The 21,758-nt window shown below is 41.7% G+C and overlaps 1 protein-coding gene across 5 annotated transcripts in view; it reads right to left on the bottom strand.

Moving 5' to 3' along the window:
* The window catches only part of LOC122811506 (AP-2 complex subunit alpha-2), a 2,640,839-nt gene that overhangs the window by 100,451 nt on the left and 2,518,630 nt on the right, over nucleotides 1-21,758 (bottom strand). The gene's annotated exons all lie outside the window — the stretch shown is intronic.

The raw sequence follows: 21,758 nt of genomic DNA, 5'->3' as shown, positions 1-21,758 counted from the left end.
CCAAATCTATCACATACCTTGCTATAATTTTCACTGGGAATGGGGTTGGAAGATAGTAAAGGGTTTAGGAGCTCCATCTTTAGCCATAGAAATGATGGCAGGGTCTACCATTGATTTCTGAAAAGGTATTTGAGAGATCATGCCGCCTTATAAAGCCTGTCAATGCTTCTTGGATGCAAGAGGTTAAGCACCAGGAGATGGACATGCTGAATTAAATGAATCCTCCAAAGCCTCAAGAACAAGAGGAATTGCTTAGGGATATGGGGGAGTCAACGTTAAGATTATAATACCTCTTCTGAGTTTCTGAAATGTCATTTTCCTCCCATTTAAGCATGTCTTTCATTTTGCAAAGGGAATCTGGCAAAGAAATCTCCTAAGTAGGAAAACTGGAAGAGACACTTTCCATAGATTTAAACTGGACTGGGTAGGAAACCTGTGATGCATATTCTAGGCATTCCTCTTGAGTGTGAGGAAAAGAGAGAGAGAGAGAGAAAGACTTCCTCAGATGAAGAGGGGGATACTCTTTTCGTACGTGACGGGATTGGTGTACAGGACTGAAGGGACTGAAACGCTCTAAACAGTCTGTTTGCAAAATTGTACCAGTCCTCTAGTGATCTCATTAACATTGGTTGGAGTGGAAGGGGAAAGGTGCTTTGTTTTATGGGATTTGTTTTAGGAAGGTGACCAGCTTAATAATTCTAGATGTAGCAGATGTCCTAACCTCCATGAAGGAGGCTATCTACTTTTGTATTGAAACCTGTGGAATAACATTTAACTCTTCAAAGAAAACAGTGCTCCTCCTTCTCAGTAGCTGCCTGGCATCAGGTCTTAGTAGATGTGCTTGAATCCTGACCACAGCAGCTTCATGTACAACTATTCCAGAAATTGAGAAGCTCAGACTGATGTTCAGAGGGACCCATGACAGTTACAGTGGATCTGTCAGTCTCAGAACAGGAAATCATGGTGGAAGCCAAGGCTCCTTCTGAAATTGCCTCTAGTGTTTTTTTTCCCCCCACTTAGCCTGAAGGGGAGTGGGGGTGTCTGACAACGAAAAATCAGTTGTCATGGAGGACCAAGTCAGGGCTTTAAATTGTCAGTTTTCTGAGACAAGAGATGAAGGCTGTTTGGACGACAGCAAATGCTCTTAGGGCTAAAAACAAATTATATGAATGGACATCACAGAAATCCCCCAAACAGAAGAGACAAGCCATGTGGGAATCCTTGTATGGGATTTGTCTATCACAAACACTTTTTTCTTCTGCTAGACACAGGACCAAAATTTTTTTTGTTTTTTTTTTTTGCTTTTTTAACTTTAAGCTAAAATACCAGGAAGGCCTTGTATTGATTTGCCTAGAAAGCTAAAATATGAGTCAACCACCAAAACTAAAATTACAGTGAAGATGAGACATCTGACAGCACTCTTCAATGTCAAAAAAGTTCTGAATTTTGATGCCTGTACATCCCCTTTTTTACCAGCATGCTCTCATGCTTCAAAAGACATATGCCACATAAGGAAGGAACAAAAAGGCACAAAATGTTAAGTACCGATTGGACATCCAATTCTTCTCAAGATGCATCCTGTATAGCTTTATGCTACTATAACAGTGATCTAGTTATGAACACCTGAGAAAAACATATAGATGAAAAAAGAAGAACCATAAATAACAGAAAAACACAAACGTTTCTAAAAGCAAAAGGCAAAAAAATTAAAGTGATGAAATGCATTACGTAAAACAACAGAACTCAAGAATAAAATACAACAAAAACCTACGGGGAAAAAGACAGCTGAAAGAAAAAAGTACAGTTTTGTACCTACCATAAATGTAGATGTTCGAGTGCTAATACAGCTGCAGTAATCACAGATGGGTTCTCTGCCGTCAGGCGGTCCCTCGGTCGGCCGAATTCCAAAGTCTTGGTCCGGCGTCGGTTGTCGTCGCTTTCTTTCCTGATGTCAGTGCGACAGGGGTATACAAGACACAGCTGACGCCATATTCTTCAGTCTTTCTTGCCCCAGATGTCAGGTGCCCCCAGAAGGAAGGCAATACATAAATTATATAGATATATAGATATATATGTATATATATATATATGTATATATTCAAGCAATGCAATGTAATCAAAAAACAGTAGTTGCAAGCAAATACACCATAGAAGGATAACCCCAAATTAGGTTGCAAGAGGAGGTGTTAGCCACTAGTCCTTTACCAAGAGGGGAAGGAGGGAGGGAAACCTGTACTGCAGCTGTATTAGCACTCGAACATCTACATTTATGGTAGGTACAAAACTGTACTATGTTCATCGTGCATACAGCTGCAGTAATCACAGATGGGTAGAATCCCAAAGCTACGCACAGGGTAGTAGGCACTAGGTGGAACTGGGATGAGCCAGAATGCCCTGCAACACAGCAGTGGCAAAGCCTGCTCTAGTTTTGGAATATAAAGGCAGGTGGTAGTGTTTTGTGAAGGTATGCACAGAACTCCAAGTGGCTGCCTCCAAAATATCTTTGGTAGGAACTCCTCTGAGGAAGGCTGTAGAGGTAGCTGTGGCTCTGGTGGAGTGGGATCTGATGCCTGTAGGGACAGATTTTCCATGATAGGAGTAACAAAACCGTATGCAGTGGCCTATCCATTTTGAAATTGTCTGTTTGGAAACTGGCTTCCCTTGAGCTCCTACAGCATAGGACACAAAAAGTTGTTCTGATTTCCTGAAAGGCTTTGTTCTGTCCAAATAGTAACGTAGCTGTCTATGGATGTCTAAGGAGTGTAGCAGCCTTTCCCCTTTGTTTTGAGGATTGGGGTAAAAGGTAGGTAAGTGTATGGCTTGATTTAAAGCTACCCTGGATACCACTTTAGGCATAAATGATGGGTTGGTATGAAGGGAAACCCTGTCCTGATGGAAGATGAGAAAGGGCTGCACAGCCATGAGGGCTTGTAGTTCCGAAACCCTACGAGCTGAGGTAATGGCCAGAAGGAAAGCTGTTTTCCAGGACAAATATTGCAAATCTGTTGAGGCAGCTGGTTCAAAGGGAGGCAATGTTAATTTTTCTAAAATGTAGTTAAGATCCCAGGCTGGCACTGGTTGTTTCCTTGGTGGTCTTATATTCTTAGCCCCTCTGAGGAACTGTCTTAAGAGTGCGTGAGAGAATAAGGGTGGATTCGTGTTGAATTCTACAGAAATGGCTGAGGCATGGATTTTTATGGAGGAAAATGAAAGTCCACTGTTCAGCAGCTCAGCTAGATACTGTAGTACCTGAGGCAAATTCAGTTTTCTAGGGTCCTGGCCTTTTATCTCATTCCAAGAGCAAAACCGTTTCCATTTTGCGGAGTAAGCCTTTCTAGTAGATGGCCTTTTGGCCTCCAAAATGACATCCTGCACCTCTTCGGGGAGTAGGATCTGTTGAGGTGTTAAGGAATTTTCCATGCAGCGAGATTGAGTGATTTCAGCTGGCTGTGAAGAGTTTTGTAGCTGTGCTGAGTCAACAGAAGAGGCATTAGAGGTAGGGGCCAGGGAGGAGTATGTGTTAGGCTCCTCAGGGGAGGATACCAGTGTTGTCTTGGCCAGTCTGGAGCAATCAGTATCATCATCGGTCTGTCTGCTCTTGCTTTCAAGAGCAACTTGGGCAGAAGAGGCAGCGGTGGGAAAGCATAAACTGTCCATGCTGTCCAACTGAATGAAAGGGCGTCCACTCTCCAGGCCTTTGGATGAAAGGTCCTTGAACAAAACTTTTCCAACTGATGATTCCTGTGGGAGGCGAAGAGATCTATGTCTGGCCTCCCCCACGCTTGGATTATCTTTGTAAACACTTGAGGATGCAACTTCCATTCGTGTGGATCTGTCATATTTCTGCTTAGATTGTCTGCCAGCGTGTTTTCCAAACCTGGCAAGTACTGTGCTTGAAGTTCGATTTGCCATTCCAGAGCCACCAAAGTGTCATGGCTAGTCTGCACAGGGGGTATGAATGTGTTCCTCCTTGTTTGTTTATGTACCACATTACTGTGGTGTTGTCTGTTCTTATCAATAATTGTCCTGGATGCAGGAGGTCCTTGAAAGCTGTAATTGCATTTATCACTGCTAGCATTTCTTTTTGATTGATATGAAGGTGCTTTTCTTTTTGGGACCATTTGCCCGGAATGCACCTGTCTGTCATGTGCGCCCCAGGGGCGTAATCTGAGGCATCTGTTGTGATGACTTGATTTGCTTGAGGCTTGCAGAATGGTAGACCTGTGTTTGTTTGACATGCTTGGGCCCACCATAGAAATTCCTTTTGTAAACATGGAATTATTGGTATTATTGTTTCCAAACTGTGGCTGTGTTGAGACCATAGGTTTTTTAGGTACCATTGAAGTTTCCTCATTTGCAACTTTGCACATGGGATTAAAAGAATGCAAGATGCCATGAAGCCCAGAGCCTGCAGGATTTTCCTTGCAGTAAGCCTGGTACAATTTGCTAGTATTTTGAAGTACTGAGTTAGTTGCCCCTGTTTTTCTGGCGTAAGATAGGCCATCTGGGTGTTTGTGTCCAAGTTGGCATCCAGGAAAGTTATTTTCTGAGATGGTGTTAGCCTGGATTTCTCTTTGTTGATTGTGTATCCCAGAGAGGTCAGTAACCATGTTGCATAAGCCAGATGATCCAGAAGTATGTGCTTGCTGTCCGCTTGGATCAGGCAGTCGTCCAAATAAGGGTAAATTTGTATCCCTTGAAGTCTGCAGTAGGCAATTACTGATGCCAGGCATTTTGTGAATACTCTGGGCGCAGTAGATAAGCCAAAGGGCAATGCAGAGAATTGATAGTGGATTGAACTTGCAAGAAATCTGAGGTATCTTCTGCAGCTTTGTCTGATTGGGACATGCAGGTATGCCTCCTTGAGGTCCAATGTTACCAGCCAAAACTCCTTGCCCAACATGGGAAGAAGTTGCTGTAATGTGAGCATCTTGAATTTTGGTATGAGTAAGAATGTGTTTAGGATGGATAAGTCCAAAATGGGTCTCCAGTCGGTTCCTTTCCTTGGTACCAGAAATAGCCTGGAATAAAAACCTTGGCCTTGTTCGTGAGTAGGTACCTCTTGAATAGCCTTCATGTCTATGAGCTTTGAAATTTGTAGTTGTGCCTCTGCCCTTTGATTGTGTGGCAGTTTTGGCATGCCTCTCATTTTTGGTAGAGTGTGAAAATGAAATCTGTAGCCTCTGTCTATGATGTCCAGGATCCATTTGTCTGTTGTGACAATATGCCAATTTCTTGTAAATAATGCCAGCTTTCCTCCCAAGGGTGCTGCCAGCTGAGACTTGCTTGGCATGAAAAGGAGGAAGTCATTGGGTTTGTTTCCTATATTGTTGTGCACTGTCTTCGCCACCTCTTGGTGCTGGAGTTTGCCATTGCCTGCCTCTATATGATCCTTGTGATTGTCCTCTGCCCCTTGAGCCTGTATCTACCTCTTTGGGGCTTGTCCGTGGCTGGAAAGGACCAGTTTTTAGAAGGCCAATTTCTGCTAAAACGTGGTGGTTGAACCTGTAGAAAAGCTTTGACTGATTGCATAGATTTGGCTTTTTCTTCCATTTTCCGTAGTATCTCCTCAGCATTAGTACCAAATAGCACATCCTTTTGTAAAGGAGCATCTAGAAGTTTAGCTTTCACATGATCAGGCAAGATTTGTTCCCTAAGCCATGCATGTCTACAAATAACTGATCCTGTAACAGCAGCTCTACTTGAGGCCTCTAGGGCATCATAGCCACATTGTAAGGTGTGTTTACCCACTTGTTCTGCACTATGCATCATATCCTATAACTCCTTCAAATCTGGTTGTTCAGGTTGAGACATTTTATTTCTTAATTGTGATAACAGAAACTGCTGACATTTAAGCATATGAAACTGACAATTTAAGGCCCTCATGGCTAGGGTGGCCGAGGTATACACCTTTTTTCCCCACCTTTCTAAGGATCTTGACTCTCTTTCGGAAGGTAGTGGATTCTTAGCAGTAGGGGCCTTCATTCCCTTGGGGCCTTGAGAAATGGTTTCACGGTCAGCATTATGGCTTTTGTACAGAAATTGGTGAGAGTTAGGAACTCTGTAGTACCTATCAGGCTTGACTGGGGCAGGAGGCAGGGAATCCGGATTAAGGCAAGCCTCCGAATAAACATCATCCAGTATGTCCAAGACAGGAGGTATCGCCAGAGGTCTGTGTTGATGTAACAAAAGAAATTCCCTAAGTCTTTTCTTGGAATCAGAAAAGTCTTGGCCTTCCCAATTGAAGTGTTCCCTCAAGGTGTGCAAGGTTTCCCCAAAAGAAAAATCCTCAGGAGGAGATACAGAAGGAATGGACTGCTCTGCATCAGAATCTTCAAAAGGGGAGAAGGAGTGTTCCTCTACATCAGAATGATCTGAAAAAATGGAGCCCTGATCAGAAGAGGGAGAATCTTCCTCCACTCTGGGTCTCTTGTCTGGAGGGGTTGGGAACCCCTGATAAGAGTAATTAAATCCTCAGCCATTTTAAGCATCTGCTTTTTAGGCATGGGGCCTGGAGATGGGCCCTGTGCAACAGGCCTCTTGGGATGTCTGGCTGATTTGGACTTAGTAAAGGCCTTAATGGAAAAGGAAGATGAGGGTCTGAAGACACCATGGGTGGAAGTGGACCTGTCCACATTAGGAGGCTCAACGCCCACAGTGGCTTCGGTGGTTGTAGTCTGGGTATGGGCCGAGGTACCTGCGGTCTCGGTTACAGAAGACCCCGCCAAATAAGTGTCGTCGGTAGTCAGGGACTGCATAGGCGTCTCGCTGAGAACCGGACCACGTGTAGCCGGGTTTGGCGTGGTGTCGGTGGGGACCGCGGACCTCGCGTGTCGGTCCTTGTCCTTGCGGTTTTTGGACAAAACGGTAGTCGGAGTCTCCGACGACATTTTATAATCAAAGGCTTTACCGAAAAACTGTTGGGCGAACTCCGCCCGACGCTTAATAGTGCGCTTATTGAAAGTAGCGCAAAAGCGACAGCCCAAGACGTCGTGGTCTGGGCCTAAACAAGGTATGCAGAGGGAATGGAAATCCTTATGCGGTATTTGCTTCCCACAAGAAATACAATTGTTAACTTTTTCTGACATCGGTCTGAGGCAAGAAAAGTTTCCCCACCGGGGTACTTAGCTTTAATGAAGATTTCGGTTTCCAATTTTTCGTAAATTCAGGAGCTGCCCGACCGGCACTTGCGAACTGCTTCTGCTTCGGGCACCGCGCGGCAAAAAAGACTGAAGAATATGGCGTCGGCTGTGTCTTATATACCCCTGTCGCACTGACGTCAGGAAAGAAAGCGACAACAACCGACGCCGGACCAAGACTTTGGAATTCGGCCGACCGAGGGACCGCCTAACGGCAGAGAACCCATCTGTGATTACTGCAGCTGTATGCACAATGAACATCTATTATGGATATCTGTGAAAATCTAAAAGCAAGCAAAGAAACAAAGAATGAATCAGCAAAAGAAAAGTCATACAAGAAAACAAATGAGCATGCGTGAATAAGTTTATTTGCTCTTGTTTACTGGGAAAGTCCAACTGGGCAACAACAGCCCCTTTTCAGTGGAGGACCAGGGAAAAAAAAGTCCCAATGATAAACAAGCAAGCATAAACAGTCAGCAAAGTAATGATTTTTTTAAAGAAGAGAATAACCACCATAGTCTGCTAAAAGTAAAATATAACTGAAAGAGCCATACCAGGATGCACTGAGGTAAATTTTATTGAGCACTTTCGTTTTTCAGTGAAAACTTCATCAGAATAAAATGCAAAAATACACTGACCCAACTTATATTCCTCCACTCAATCAAATAATCAAGTAATTACTTACAACAATCATCTCTTAAGGGTACATGCCCCTTAAAAATACAAATTTATCTACAAGCAACTTAACAATGAAATCATGCCCTTCCCCTGTGTATACAGGTATACAAATAAACAACAAATATAATAAACCAATATAACTCAACTAAGATAACATACATTGCATAAAACATACGAATTACATAAAACCTTCAGCTTTGAGTCTTAAGACAGAACTTGTAGAGATAGTACTATTCAAACCTGGTTGTTCCATGGCATCTGATCTAATTTGCCATATTAATTCTCTTAGTTCTAAAAAAAAAATCATTGCGTGGACCTCCTTTGTTCCCCAATGTTACCTGCTCTAAAACCATAAACTTAAAACTATGTCCTTCATTTTTAAAAATATGAGCTGCTAAGGCATTTTTCATGTCTTTTCTGTTTATATCGTAGTAATGTTGATAGATCCTGCTTCTAAGAGCATTGATGGTCTTCCCTATATAGAAACCTGAACACTTGGTACACAAGGCAAGATAAACTACTGCCTTACTACTACAGGAAAATTTCTTTTTGAGGACATGCTTACCATAATTTGGTATTACTATCTCTGTGTCCTCAATAATATATTTACATTGTAGGCAGAAGCCACATTTCGTCATTCCACCCATTTCGGTGTTGGTTTTGTGTGTAGCATATTTTTAAAAGTGATGTCCTTTTTGTATACAGTCTTAGGAAATGTCCCTACTAGTTCCAAGTAGTCTTTGCTAGTACTGAATAAATTCCAGTTATGATGTATTATTTCACTAATACCTAAAAATTGCTTATAGCTGAAAATAGCTGATTTTTTTAAGCATGTGACTTCCAACCTTGACTTTTTTTTCTCTTGTGTGTCACTTCCTTTTCCAAGCAGCGGTGAAAAATGACCCCTCTGCCTCTTGTCAACCACCTCCTGTAGAATGTTATCTAAAAAGACCTGGGGGGTATCCTCTTTTTAGAAGCATGTCCTTCAATATATGAATTTGATGTAAAAAGTCACCCCACTCAGATACCATCCTTGCTAGCTGAACACCCTGCCCTTTAACCAATGATTTTTTATGATGTAGCGGGTGAAAACTGTCAAAATGTAGAAGTGTGTCAGAGTTTGTGGGCTTTCTAAAAATTGTTGTTCTAAAGCCCTTTACATCTTTGTCTTTGCTAATAGTGATATCTAAATAATTTACTGCCTCATAACCTACTGTATGAGTGAAGTCTAAAAAGTCAGTACTTTCCTTAATGAACCCCAGGAACCTTCTCATTTCCTCTTCGTCACCATTCCATAGAATAATTATGTCGTCCAAATAATGCCCATAGTACTTACAATTTTTTTACAAAAGTGCTGTTAAAGACAAATTCCAATTCCCAAAAATCTAAGGCAATGTTAGCAAAAATGGGAGCACAAGTGGCCCCCGTTGCTACTCCCTTGCATTGTTTAAAAAGCTGTTCTTCAAATACAATAATATTGGTATCAAGAACCAATTCCATTACGGTTCTGATAGTTAGAATACATTCATGCCTGATTTGTGTATGTTGACAGAGATAAAAGCAAAACCATTTGATACCTAGGTCATGGGGGATTACAGAAAATAAGTCCCTAACATCTATGGTGACAAAAAGGAGTCCATCATCATACATATTGCTATTAATTTTACAAAGAAAATCCCAAGAATCTTTAATAATCCACGGACATTCCTTAAGTACAGATTTTAACTGTGTATCTATGAATTTGGCTATAAAATAAGTTTTGGATGCCTTTGCGTCAACTATCGGTCTGGGGGGGGGGGGGTCAGCCAAATCTTTGTGCATCTTTGGTATACCAAAGATTGTGGATGTTTTTGGACATTTTAGTTCCATAAACTGATGTTCCTCAAGACTTGTTTGTCAATTCAATACTAGTTCGTCTAACATATCAATCTTCCTGTATAAAATGTTTTTTTTTCATTCAGGCTGATCTCACAATAGGTGTCTCTGTATAATATACCAAACATTTTGTCAATATATATGTTGGTGTTCATAATTGCTAGCCCACCCCCTTTATCCGGCTTCATGACTCTTATTGCCTTATCACAGATGTCACGTACCAATTTCATTTCTTCCCTATCCATGTTGTTCCCCTCCATTAAATACAAACCTTTAGTCTTAAAAAGTTTTGTATATCAATTTCACACATTTTTTCAAAGGTCTGCACTATGGGATGTAAAGGGGGGTTGAAAAGACTAGTTTTTTTTTACACAATTTATTCTCAGTGGAACTAAGGGTCATTCCTTTAAAGTAAAACTGAAAATTTAACTTCCTAGTGTATAGTTTTAAATTTATTAAAACATCATCAAACAATGCATCTTTACTGGGAATGAAGGATAGACCTTTGTCAAAAACATCAGCAATCCTATCAAAAACAGTCACTATAATTATAAATACTAAAGCCACCACATGCATTACTTAGTGTATTATAGGAAGGCTCATTGATACCACTTTGTTCCAGGTTTAATACATTTAATACATTTTCCCCCCTGTAGTTGTAACTGTAATGACTCACTACCCCTCTCTGATTCCTTAGCCGCTCGGACCTCCCCAGAAGGGGCTCTTCTAAAGGGTCAGGTATAAATTCAGTGTCATCATCCATAACATTACTGCTGTTAAAATGGTTATAAACAGGTTCAACACAATTGTCATTCCTGATGTCTATTTTGTCCCAAAGTACTAAGAGAATTAATATGGCAAATTAGATCGAATGCCACGGAACAACCAGGTTTGAATAGTACTATATCTATAAGTTCTGTCTTAAGACTCAAAGCTGAAAGTTTTATGTAATTCGAATGTTTTATGCAATGTATGTTATCTTAGTTGAGTTACATTGGTTTATTATATTTGTTGATTATTTGTATACCTGTATACACATGGAAGGGCATGATTTCATTGTTATTAAGTTGCTTGTAGATAAATTTGTATTTTTAAGGGGCATGTACCCTTAAGCGATGATTGTTGTAAGTAATTACTTGATTATTAAATTGAGTGGAGGGATACAAGTTGGGTCAGTGTGTTTTTGCATTTTATTCTGATTAAGTTTTCACTGAAAAATGAAACCGCTCAATAAAATGTACCTCAGTGTATCCTGGTGTGGCTCCTTCAATTATATTTTACTGGTTTGGAACTTGGTTTCATATTTAGAGTGGTCTGCTACAAGTAGAAAATCAGTATAAAGCTAGAAATTATACGCTTCTAAAAGAGATGGCTAACTAATGTAGTGTATAATCAAAAGTGATGTCAAACTAGATGCAAGAATAGAAAATCTGAAAAAGAAATGAGTTCTGCACTGTGCTTTAAAAAATAAGTTGTAAAGACAGATAGGTGGTGATTCAAGATAATAAATAATTTGAGAGAGAAAACTCTGTGCCCAGTAGTTTTAAAAATAAGTTGCACTGTGAAGAAATAGATAATGTGCAGGAATTTTTACTTAAATATAGTGGATGGAAGATGTGAAGAGTTTTTTTTAAGTGGTGAGTGGAAGTTTGTCAACTGAGCATAGGGGTCTTGTAGAGGAGTACTGTTTCACTTGGTTTGATAGGACTTGACAGTTTTGAGGTTTGTAAAAGACGTTATATAGTGGTTGGGCAGTAGTGAGATAACTTGGTAGTTCAAGCCAGTGAAGTTGTTTTAGGGCTAACCAATGGTGAGACTGTCCTTAAGGTGATTTCAAACCTTGTAGCATTGATCTAGCTTTGTTTGGAGCTAATGCTGAAGATTAGTGAAAACGGAAGCTACATACATGACTGAGACTATGAGCAATGACAATGCTGCTGTTTTCTTGGCATTTTTCTTTAGTATTTGCTTTGATATAGCATACCAAGTTTTTTTTTTTTTTTCCCCCTGACAGCTTGCTGGCTACGGAGATCTAAGTTTAATACTCCTCAACTGAGACACCTAATAATCTGGTGTGGGGGACTAACTAAATGGCAGTTATGTTGGTTGAAATATGAGCAACATTTAAGAGGAAGTGGGATTTATTTCAGCTGGACTCAATGGAGGAAAAGCAGTATTTTTTTTGTTACAGCTGGTCTACTGACCCTTTTCAGCCATGACCCATGTATAAGTGTACAGTGTGAATGACATGAAATTCACACAATTCTATATAAAGCATCATTTTAAATTAATACAATAATGATTATGTGAATTATAAAACAAGATGAGGCATAGCAAGTTAAATATGCACTGATTAGCATGAATGTACCATTAAGCTGATAAATATCCAGGGTTACAAAAGTTGTTGCACTTTGATTCATTTTGTAAGTGAAGTTTAGGGCTCTTTTTGAAGGTATGAAGTGTTTCAATTTTTTTTTTGGCAGCTGATTCAGTACAGCTGGTCCCATTCTGGAATGCTTTTTTTTTTTTGCAACTGAATTTGGGTCTGACCAAAGTAGTAGTGCTTTCTTGGCTGCTCCTACAGGAGCAGCATTAACTTCTGATATGTAGTCATCTTTAAGGGGAGGGCAGTAAGTTTGAGTAAGAAAGTACAGTCATGTAAAAATCTTACCATAACAGTAGATGTCCTTCCCTTCACTGTTGCAGTATTCCTTATTAAAGGGATCCCCTAACCAAGGGCAGCCCCACTGTCTGGCCAGTATACCAAAAAGTTAGGGTTCAAGGACACTGCATGTCACGTGTATGCTCTCTACTCACGGGGTAAAGCATAAAGATGACCTATGGACATATATACCTCAGAAACAGCCCCAGGAGGAAAAACAGTCCAAGGAAAAAATGAGAAATATATGCATCCAAAAGGAAAAAAAGAAAAGGAGTAGAGATAAAGGGGGTGGAAGAGGGAGGGAGCGAATATTGCAACAGTGAAGGGAAGGACATCTACTGTTATGGTAAGATTGTACACAACTGTACCAAGTCCTTCCATATCACTGCTGTAGTATTCCTTACTAAAGGGAGAGTACAAAAGCTCAAGAGAAATCTTGGGAGGACGAAGCCCCAGCAGAGCCCTCAAGAAAGCCATGCAGGATAGCCCTGGCAAATACAGCTCTTGTCCTGGAAACTATATCCAGCTTGCAATGAACTCGTATGTCTGTCTTCATTAACTCTTTTTAAACAGAAACTAAAACTATTCCACAATACTCATTGGTTATGCCTCTGTACTAACCCTGACTAACTTTCTTCCTTTACACTAATGAATTCTTTTCACCTTTATAGACTTATCCTTAAAAAACCAAAAGACCATGTCGTGACAATTTAAATATATGTATATAGTAACATCTCTTGTATATTACCTATTACTGTTTGTGCTATGCCCATGATGGGTACTGTACTTTGTATTACCAATGGCTGTTTAACATTGGACTGTTGCAACTTTCTATATTGTATTTTGTATCTGTCTTGGTGCTTATCTCCCTGCATTTTGTATCTGTCTTGGAGCTTTTCTCCCTGGGCCTCTACTGAAAATGGACATGTATCCAGTTAGACTAGCCCGGTTAACAAATGTAAAATAAATAATAAATAAATGTGTAGGAAAAGTATGGACAGAAGTCCAAGTAGCAGCCTCAAGGGTGGAATTGGCATCCAATCACTTGAAAAAAACATCAGAGAAAGCCACAGCCTGGTAGAATGAGCCTTTACAGAAGCAGGAAGACGTTTCCCATGAAAGAAGTAACAAAAGGAAATGGGTTTATAAATCCAAGAAATGGTTTGCTTAGAAACAGCCAAACCTAGAGATCTAGGATGAAAGGAAAAAAAGTTGCTCGGACTTGCAAACAGCCTTAATCTTATCCAAATCTGAGCTATGTAAATCTAAGGTTTAAAGAATCTTCTCACTGGCAGACTGCAAAGGGGAAAAAAGTGGGCAAATTAATAGACTGATTAAAAGACAATTCATTAACCAACTTGGTCATAAAAGGAGGATTAGTACGAAGCGACTGTTACCTATTACAAAATCGAAGTTATGGAACTTCGAATACCATATGATCGAAGTTCCGTAACTTCAAAATTAAAAAAATAAAATATAGGAAACGTACCCTGATGGGTTAAAGCAGGGGGGCAAGCCCCCGGCACCCCCCACTACTTAAATATACCAACTCCGAGATTGCACTTTTATGTACTACGGTGCGAAAAGGGAAGATTTCCCTTTCTTACACTATAACGCAATCTCGAAGTTGGTATATTTAAGTAGCGGGGGTGTGGGGGGTGCAGGGGGGGCTTGTCCCCCTGCCAACACCCTTTACTTTTTCTTTTTTAATGTTTAGTTTGAAGGGTTCGAATTTTCAATTGTTCGATCATTAAAGGTTGACCTTTAGTGATTCGAAGAATTGAAAATTCGATGTTCCAATAGGAACCCCGAAGAGACACCTTGCCCCTGTGAAAAACTAAAAAAGGAGGGACAGCCATAAGGGCCTGAAGCTTAGACACCCTTTTACCTGAAGTGCTAAAAAAACAGTAGTCTCCCATGTACAATGGTACAAGGAAGCTGAAGCTACAGGCTCAAAAGTAGCCAGTCTCAATTTTTCAAGAACGAAATTAAGGTTTCAGGAAGTAGGAACAAGCTTCCTGGGAGGCTTACTATGAAGACGCCTTTAAGAAATTGTTTGATCGCAAACCTAGAAGCCAAAGGAGTCAAAGGCAGACAATCTGAAATAGCTGAAAGGTGTCCTTTAACTGAAAAGTATGCTAACCCAGCATGGAGCAATCCACACAGAGAACCAAAGGAACTTTCACATAAAGTAGATCCTGGTTACGAGCAATACACCTGACAGAAAATATCTTCAATTTGGATAAGTAAGATTTTCTGGTAGTGAGTTTCCTGGCCTCCTGCAGAACCTGAAGCACGTCCTCGGGGGGAAAAAAAGATGCCTAAAATGGATCAAAACCCTATCACCCACAGTGTCAGTTGAAGAGTGGACAAGTGAGGATGGATAAGAGACCCCTTGTCTTGTGCAAGTCAGTCCACCCTGTGAGGTTCATAGGTTCATAGATTAGTACTAAACTAACTGCCCTTGTGGGCCATTTTAAGCCTAGCCAGTTACCACATGTGAGTATCAAACCCTGCACCTTGTGTCTGTAAGGTAAACACCTTAACCATTATGACAACCTCCCAATCCTGTGGTGACTGCCCTTGGCTAGGTGCAGAAGAGGAGGGAACAAATGCTGTCTGGGACATAAGGGAGTCACCAGCAAGATTTTGGGAGAGTCATTTTCTATTTTGAACAGGATCCTCTTTATGAGAGGAAGGGGTAGGAAAGGTATAGATAAACATCCTCTTCCAAGAAAAGGAGAGGGCATCCACCTTCCATGCCAGAGATCTTGGGACTCTGGTGCAAGAGAGAGTAAGCTGTCTGTTAAGAGAAAAGGCAAAAAAGATCTACCTGAGGAGTACCCCACTGGTGGACAATCTTCAGAAACACATTTCCGTGAAGCATCTACTCATGACTCTTATGGACCTGCTCAGAATCTGCCATGAAGTTCTGTTCTGAAGAACATATAAACAGCCTGAAGAGCTAGTCTGTACGGAAGGTAAGACCATGTCCCCCTTGTTTGTTGATGTACGACATCACTGTGTATTGTGTGTAAAGATTTTGAGAGGCCCTGAAAGGAACAGTGTATAAAAAGCCTGAAGAGCAAGGAGGAAAACTCTCATCACTGATGTTGATATGGTCCACCCCCCAACAAAAGAACCAAAGGCCCCGAACCTTTAAAGGGCTGAAAGAAGCTCTTCTCCCCACATCTGAGGCATTTGAAGAAAGTTCCTGAGAGGGGATTGGCAGACGAAAAGCAAGCCTTGAGTTGAGAGACAGTTGATAAATCCACCACTGAAGCTCTAACTTGAGGCACTGAAGAAGAGGATCTAGAAAGTTGAAAGAATGAGACTGTTGAAGCCATTCTGACTTTAGGAACCATTGTAGCTTTCTCACATGGAGCTGTGGGAGCTATGTACCCCAGAACCCTTAGAAACTCCATGGCTATAACTAAAACCTGAGAAAGAAGGGATTGAAAAAAGACAATTAGAGTTAGAGCCTTAAGAGGCGGCAGGGATGCCACCATAGGAATGGTATGGAGTCTGTACCCAAGAAAAACATGATCCTACAGAGGAGTCAGGAAGGATTTCTGGAAATTTACTGTAACCCTAGGCATTTTTGCAAGAGGCCAATAGTATAATGGAGGTGCTGAAGCAGAGTCTCTGGAGAAGAAGCCTGAATGAGCAGGTCATCCAGCTAAGGAAAGATTTGTATCTTCCTCATCCTACTAAAGGTAATCAGATGAGCAAAGCATTTGGTGAAGATCTTTGGGGAGTAGAGAGGCCAAAGGGCAAAGAGAACTAAAAATGCAAGAAAGAATCAGAGATCCAGATAGACTAGTAAAAGCTGACGTATCAGAGGAAACGGGGTCTGAAGAGAGCACTCGAAAGGAATCAACCTTCGTAAATGTGTAACTGAAAAAGATCTAGAATGGGCCTCCAGGTGCCTTCTTTCCTGTGAACTGGAAACATTCTGGAATAAAACCCCTTCTCCTTTGAGAAGCAGAAACTGCCAGAATGGTGCCTTGAGACAAAAGGCTCTGAACTAAGTCTGGAAAAAAGGTCAGCTGTTCCTAAGAAGGTCGAGGAATGCCCAAAAAAGGAGGAAAAGATTTCCACACCAAGAAACACCCCTGATGAACGATGGACAGAACCCAATAATTCTGAGTGATCCTTAACCAATTATGAAGAGACAGGGAAAGACAAACAGATAAAGGAACCTGACTTAGGAGGGAGGGAAGAAAGTAGTCAGATGGAACCAGGCTTATCTGTAAAAGGAGGCTTCTGAGTAGTAGGAGTCTGAGTAGACTTAGTAAGAGGAGGCCTTCTAGAATCCTTTTTACCTTTGGGAGGAGGGTGAGATGGTCTACATACAAAGGCAAGCTTGGAAGGATAATTCCTCTGTAACTTGGGAACAGGGGAAACAAAAATATGTTTCAATTCCTGCAAGGCCTTATCCTTCTCTTGCAGGGACTTAAAAAAGTTCAGCAGCTGCAGAACCAAAGAAATTTTTATAGTCAAGAGCAGCATCCAGCAATTTAGCCTTAATATCATCAGGAAAAGGTTGAAGGCGAAGCCAAGAATAACGTCGAAACACAGAACCAAAGGCAGCAGCTCTACAAAAAGCATTTGCTCTATCACGGCTACATTTAATAGAATGGCAGGCCACTTGGAGAAGAGCAGCCCAACATTGAAAGGGCCGAACCGAAGCTTTCTCCTCAGAATCAGGAAGGTCAGATTTAAGCTGACAAGCCTGAGAGAGTAGAGCTAAAACATACCTGGTCATATGAGCCTGGTAGTTAATCTAATAGAATAATTGGATGATCCTCTGCTTTAACCAGCCACAAAAAAGACATGCAGGGAAGGCAGTAAAGCAGCCAAATCCAACCTAACTTTTTTGTTGTTCTTCTTCTTAGCAGATGGCTGACCCTCGGGCTGGGATGATTCCACCATTGCACCCTGAGCCAACAACTTAAGATGCTCGTTCTCTAAGTAGATAGACAAGAACAGACAACTACGAAGAGTCTTGGGGGCAACCTCTTGACAAATCAGGCATAACGTATGGTTGAGAAAGCACCCAAACAAAACAGACACTGCTGGTGACAGTCCTTATGGGGACTATGGCTCCCACACTGACATTTTCCCTTTATGAATGACATGTAACCTTGCAACAAAAAGAAAAAAGTCAAGATAAAAAGAAAACCTCAAATGAGGCACTTATCTGAAATGGGATGGTAACCAGCAGACAAGAGTGTGTTTAGACAGATGATCGAAGATGGTGTTCGGACTGATGGCAAAAAAGTTCTGAGGTATACATTTCTGTATATCGCCTTTTATGCCTTGTGTTGCGAGTGGGGAGCATGTGTGTCGTACTATGTCCTTGAAACTTAAGGCTTTGGTATAGATGGCCGGACATGGGGCTACCCCCTTGGCAGGGGATCCCTTTAGTAAGGAATACTGCAAGAGTGATATGGAAAAGCATTTTTAAAAATGAAAGTGTGTTCATTAGACAAGAGTTCTACAAGTAACTGGCAGCCAGTTTGCCTATTCATAAAACATGCAGTGGTGGCTGCTCATGCCAGCAAGAATGACAAACATCAGTATGTTTTTCCATTTTAATTTTTTGTGTTTCTTACAGATTAAAGAGTAATAAGGGTTCATGTAAGATTTTGGCTGTGCAGAGAAGTGTGGCATTATTTGCACACTGAATGACGGTGGCTTCTTTGGATGCTTTGTACAGGTCATTTATGAAAGTATTGAACTGTATAAGACTAGTACAGAGCCCTATGGTACTCCAAAGGAGATAGGCAAGGTAATGGAGAAGTATTCATTGAGTAATTTAACTGCATGGTGTCTAACTGGTAGTTATGGAACCAAGAGACGGTAAACTGCTTGAAACCTAATAGGGACAGCCTATGTAATAGAATATAATAGAATAATAGTTATGTACTCAACATAACTTGGTATCAGTGTTATCTATAGTCACAACTCATCACTTCAGGATCTTGGATCCGAGCCGGCATACTTTTAGACAACAGCTTAGCTCCTCCCCTCCCATAATGCTCTGCTGTCCTCTAACCCCTCAAATCGAATTTGCACTGGAGAAGGAAGACAGACAGAAAAGCTTGCCACTAACATCCTGCTAATCCTTCAGGAAGGGGGCCGGAGGGTGGGACTGTGATGAATGGTGACTGGATAACACAGATACCAAGTTATGGTGAGTACATAACTATTAATCTGATGTTACCCCAGTCACCATTTATCATGTCAGGGTCCAAGTTCCCAGCTACCCAAAACCCTGGGTGGCCTCAACGAAAGAAATGCCAAAGAACTGTGGAGCCAAAAGAAGCCTTTCCTCCAGAAATCAGATCAAGTTTGTAATGAGAGATAAAGTATGAGGTGAAGACCAAGTTTCTGCTGCACAAATGTCATCCAAAGATTGGCAGGCTACGAATGCAGCAGACATGGCGACCACTCTTTTGAATGAGCCTTAACTGGTCCAGGCAAGGGAGAACCACAGGAGGAGTACATGAAAGAAACGCACTGAGAAATCCAATGGGAAACAGTAATCTGACACCGCTTGGCCCTTTCTGTTAGGCGAGAAGGCCACAAATAACTGGTATGAAAGTTGAACGGATTTAATTCTATGTAGGTAGAAATGAAGCTGACAATGACCATCTAATGTATGTAGAACTTGCTCTCCCTTATTGGAATAGTTAGGGAAGAACATTGGTAGTTGGATTGATCGGTTGAGATTGGCTTCGGAAGCAACCTTGGCCATAAAAGGAGGGACTGGCTTCAAAGCCACTCTGTCTTTATGAAATATTAAATAAGGAGCCATAATAGTAATAGCCTGCAACTCTGATACTCTTTTAGCTGAATAACAGCCACTAATAGGGCAGTTTTCCAGGATAGAAATTTAAGACTACAGGATGCAGCAGGCTCGAAGGGGGGCTTAGTTAAAGATTGCAGCACCAAAGAAAGATCCCATGGGGGAGAAGGGTCTTTGATGGGGGGGTAACAAAAACACACCTTTCAAAAAGGTTTGCAGAGCCAAGAAAAAGACGTTGCGTCTTACCATAACGTTCCATCTGTGTTGTTGATCTTCATCCATTCAGCACTGATGGGTTCGGTTCCGAGCCCTCGGAACTGAGTCAGCCTAATACTAAAGCTTGCGCCAGCCCAAAACTCTGATGCTAAGATTTTACCCATAATCCCCTTCTCCTTGTTACCTCGGATTGAGTTTGCCCTAGCAAGTAAAGCAGAGGCTGCCTCTGAGCAAAAACCTAAGCCCAGGAAATGGACCCAAAGATCCCCCAGGAGCCTCTAGGAGGGGGAAGGAGGGTGGGACGTGATGAATGGATGAAGATCAACAACACAGATGGAACTTTATGGTAAGATATAACTTCTTTATCTGATGTTGTTAGTCTTCATTCCATTCATCACTGATGGGACAGTCCCCAGCTACCTTATATCCATGGGTGGCCCTAAGGAATAACATTCCTGAGCACCACTGAACCAAAGGGAGCCCTTCCCCTGGAGAACAGATCCAGTTTGTAATGAGTAATAAAGGTATAGGTGGAAGCCCACGTAGTTGCTGCTGCACAGATGTTGTCCATTGAAGCACTGGAGTGGAACGCCACAGAAGGTGCCATTGATCTGATGGAGTAAGTCCTGATGTTTGGCGGGACAGATTTCCTTTCTAGGTTATAAATGAAGGTTATACAGTCTCTGAGCCATTCGGATAGAGTCACTTTAGAGACTGACTTTCCCATTTTTGGATCAGAAAAAGACAAATAATTGGTCAGATTTCCTGACTGCTCTTGTTCTGTGTAGATAAAACCTCAATTGTCTGTGAACATCCAATAAATGTAAACAATACTCTCCCTTGCTGGAAAAATTAGGGAAGAACACAGGCAAATCAATAGTCTGATTAATGGAGAACTTGGAAATGACTTTGGGCAGGAAGGAAGGACTGGCCCGAAGTGATGCTCTGTCCTCATGAAAAATCAGATAAGGATGCTTGATATAGAAAGCTTGGAGCTCGGAAATGCGTCTTGCTAAGTAATAGCCATCAGAAAAAGGTATTTCCAGGAGAGAAACTTGATGTCACACATGGCTGCCGACTCAAAGGGAGACCGTGTCAAGGACCGCAAGATAAGTGTGAGACTCCAGGCTTCAGTGGGCTGCTTAAGTGGAAGTCTCGAATTATAGATTCCTTTCAAAAAGGTTTTGCTCAGACGAGAAATTGAAGAGGAATCCCCGAAACCATTATGAAAATTTGAAATGGCAGCTAAATGAACATGAATAGTTGAAGCTGCGGCACCCGCCTCAAAAAATTTGGAATAGATACTGGAGTACTGCAGAGATGGGTGCAGAAAAAGGATCCAATTCTCTTTGTCTAGACCAAATTGCAAATCATTTCCGTTTATCAGCATAACGTTTTCTGGTGAATGGTTTATGCGAAGCCAGAATAATATGTATTGGAGAGGAAAGATTACCATGCCTGGCAATCATTTGAAGTGGATAAGCCAAGCTGTGAGCTTGAGGCTGAAAAGGTTCGGGTGGCTCAGCCCTTGAGGATAAGATATCAGATCTGGATCCAAGATTCACGGACTGCAAAGAAGATGAGGCCAGAGAAAGGGGAACCACACCTTTCAATGCCAAAACAGGGCTATGAGGATCATTTTGCTTTTCAACCAGAGGGCTTTCTTCAGAACTAGAGGAATCATAGGAATGGGAGAATAAGCATACAGAAGTCCTGTCGGCCAATCGTGGATAAGTGTGCGTCCCTCAAGGGCTCCCCCTGCGCGGGAATTATGGTGTAGTTGCTGCACTTGTGGTTGGACAGGGAGGCAAATAGGTTGCAGCAAGGCCGGCCCCTATGGCTGAAGATCTTCACCCCTAATTTGGGGTTGAGGGACCACTTGTGAGGCAGAAGACCGCACCTGCTCAACTTGTCTGTGATCACGTTGGAAAAACCCGGGATGTGCATTGCTATCAGAAAGCGGTTGGAAGCTATCGCCCATTGCCACACTCTCATGGCTTCTCAACATAGGGGATAGGACTTGGTTCCCTTTGTTTGTTAATGTACCAAAGTACTGACGTGTCCGATTGGACAGCAACCTTTCCCAAAAGAAGGGCAGTCTGAAATGCTTGCAAGGCTAAAAACACTGCCCTCAATTCCAGAACATTTATGTGCAGAGTGGCCTCTAGATCGGACCATGTCCCTTGGACAGTCATTCCCTGATAATGGCCACCCCAACCTATCAGAGAAGTATCTGTGGTCACAATGGCGCTGGGCTGAGAGGGATAGAAAGGCCAGCTCCAAAGGGATGTGGCTGGCTTCATCCACCAAGAAAGATCCAGTTTGCACCGATCTGTAATATGAATCTGGTAAGACAACAGTTGACGGTTCGGGT

The sequence above is a fragment of the Protopterus annectens genome, chromosome 9.part0 (genome assembly GCF_019279795.1).
Source record: "Protopterus annectens isolate FY-2018-M chromosome 9.part0, PAN1.0, whole genome shotgun sequence".
Lineage (NCBI taxonomy): Eukaryota > Metazoa > Chordata > Ceratodontiformes > Protopteridae > Protopterus > Protopterus annectens.
The sequence above is the reverse complement of the archived record's forward strand: the minus strand, read 5'-3'. Positions and strand labels throughout refer to the sequence as shown.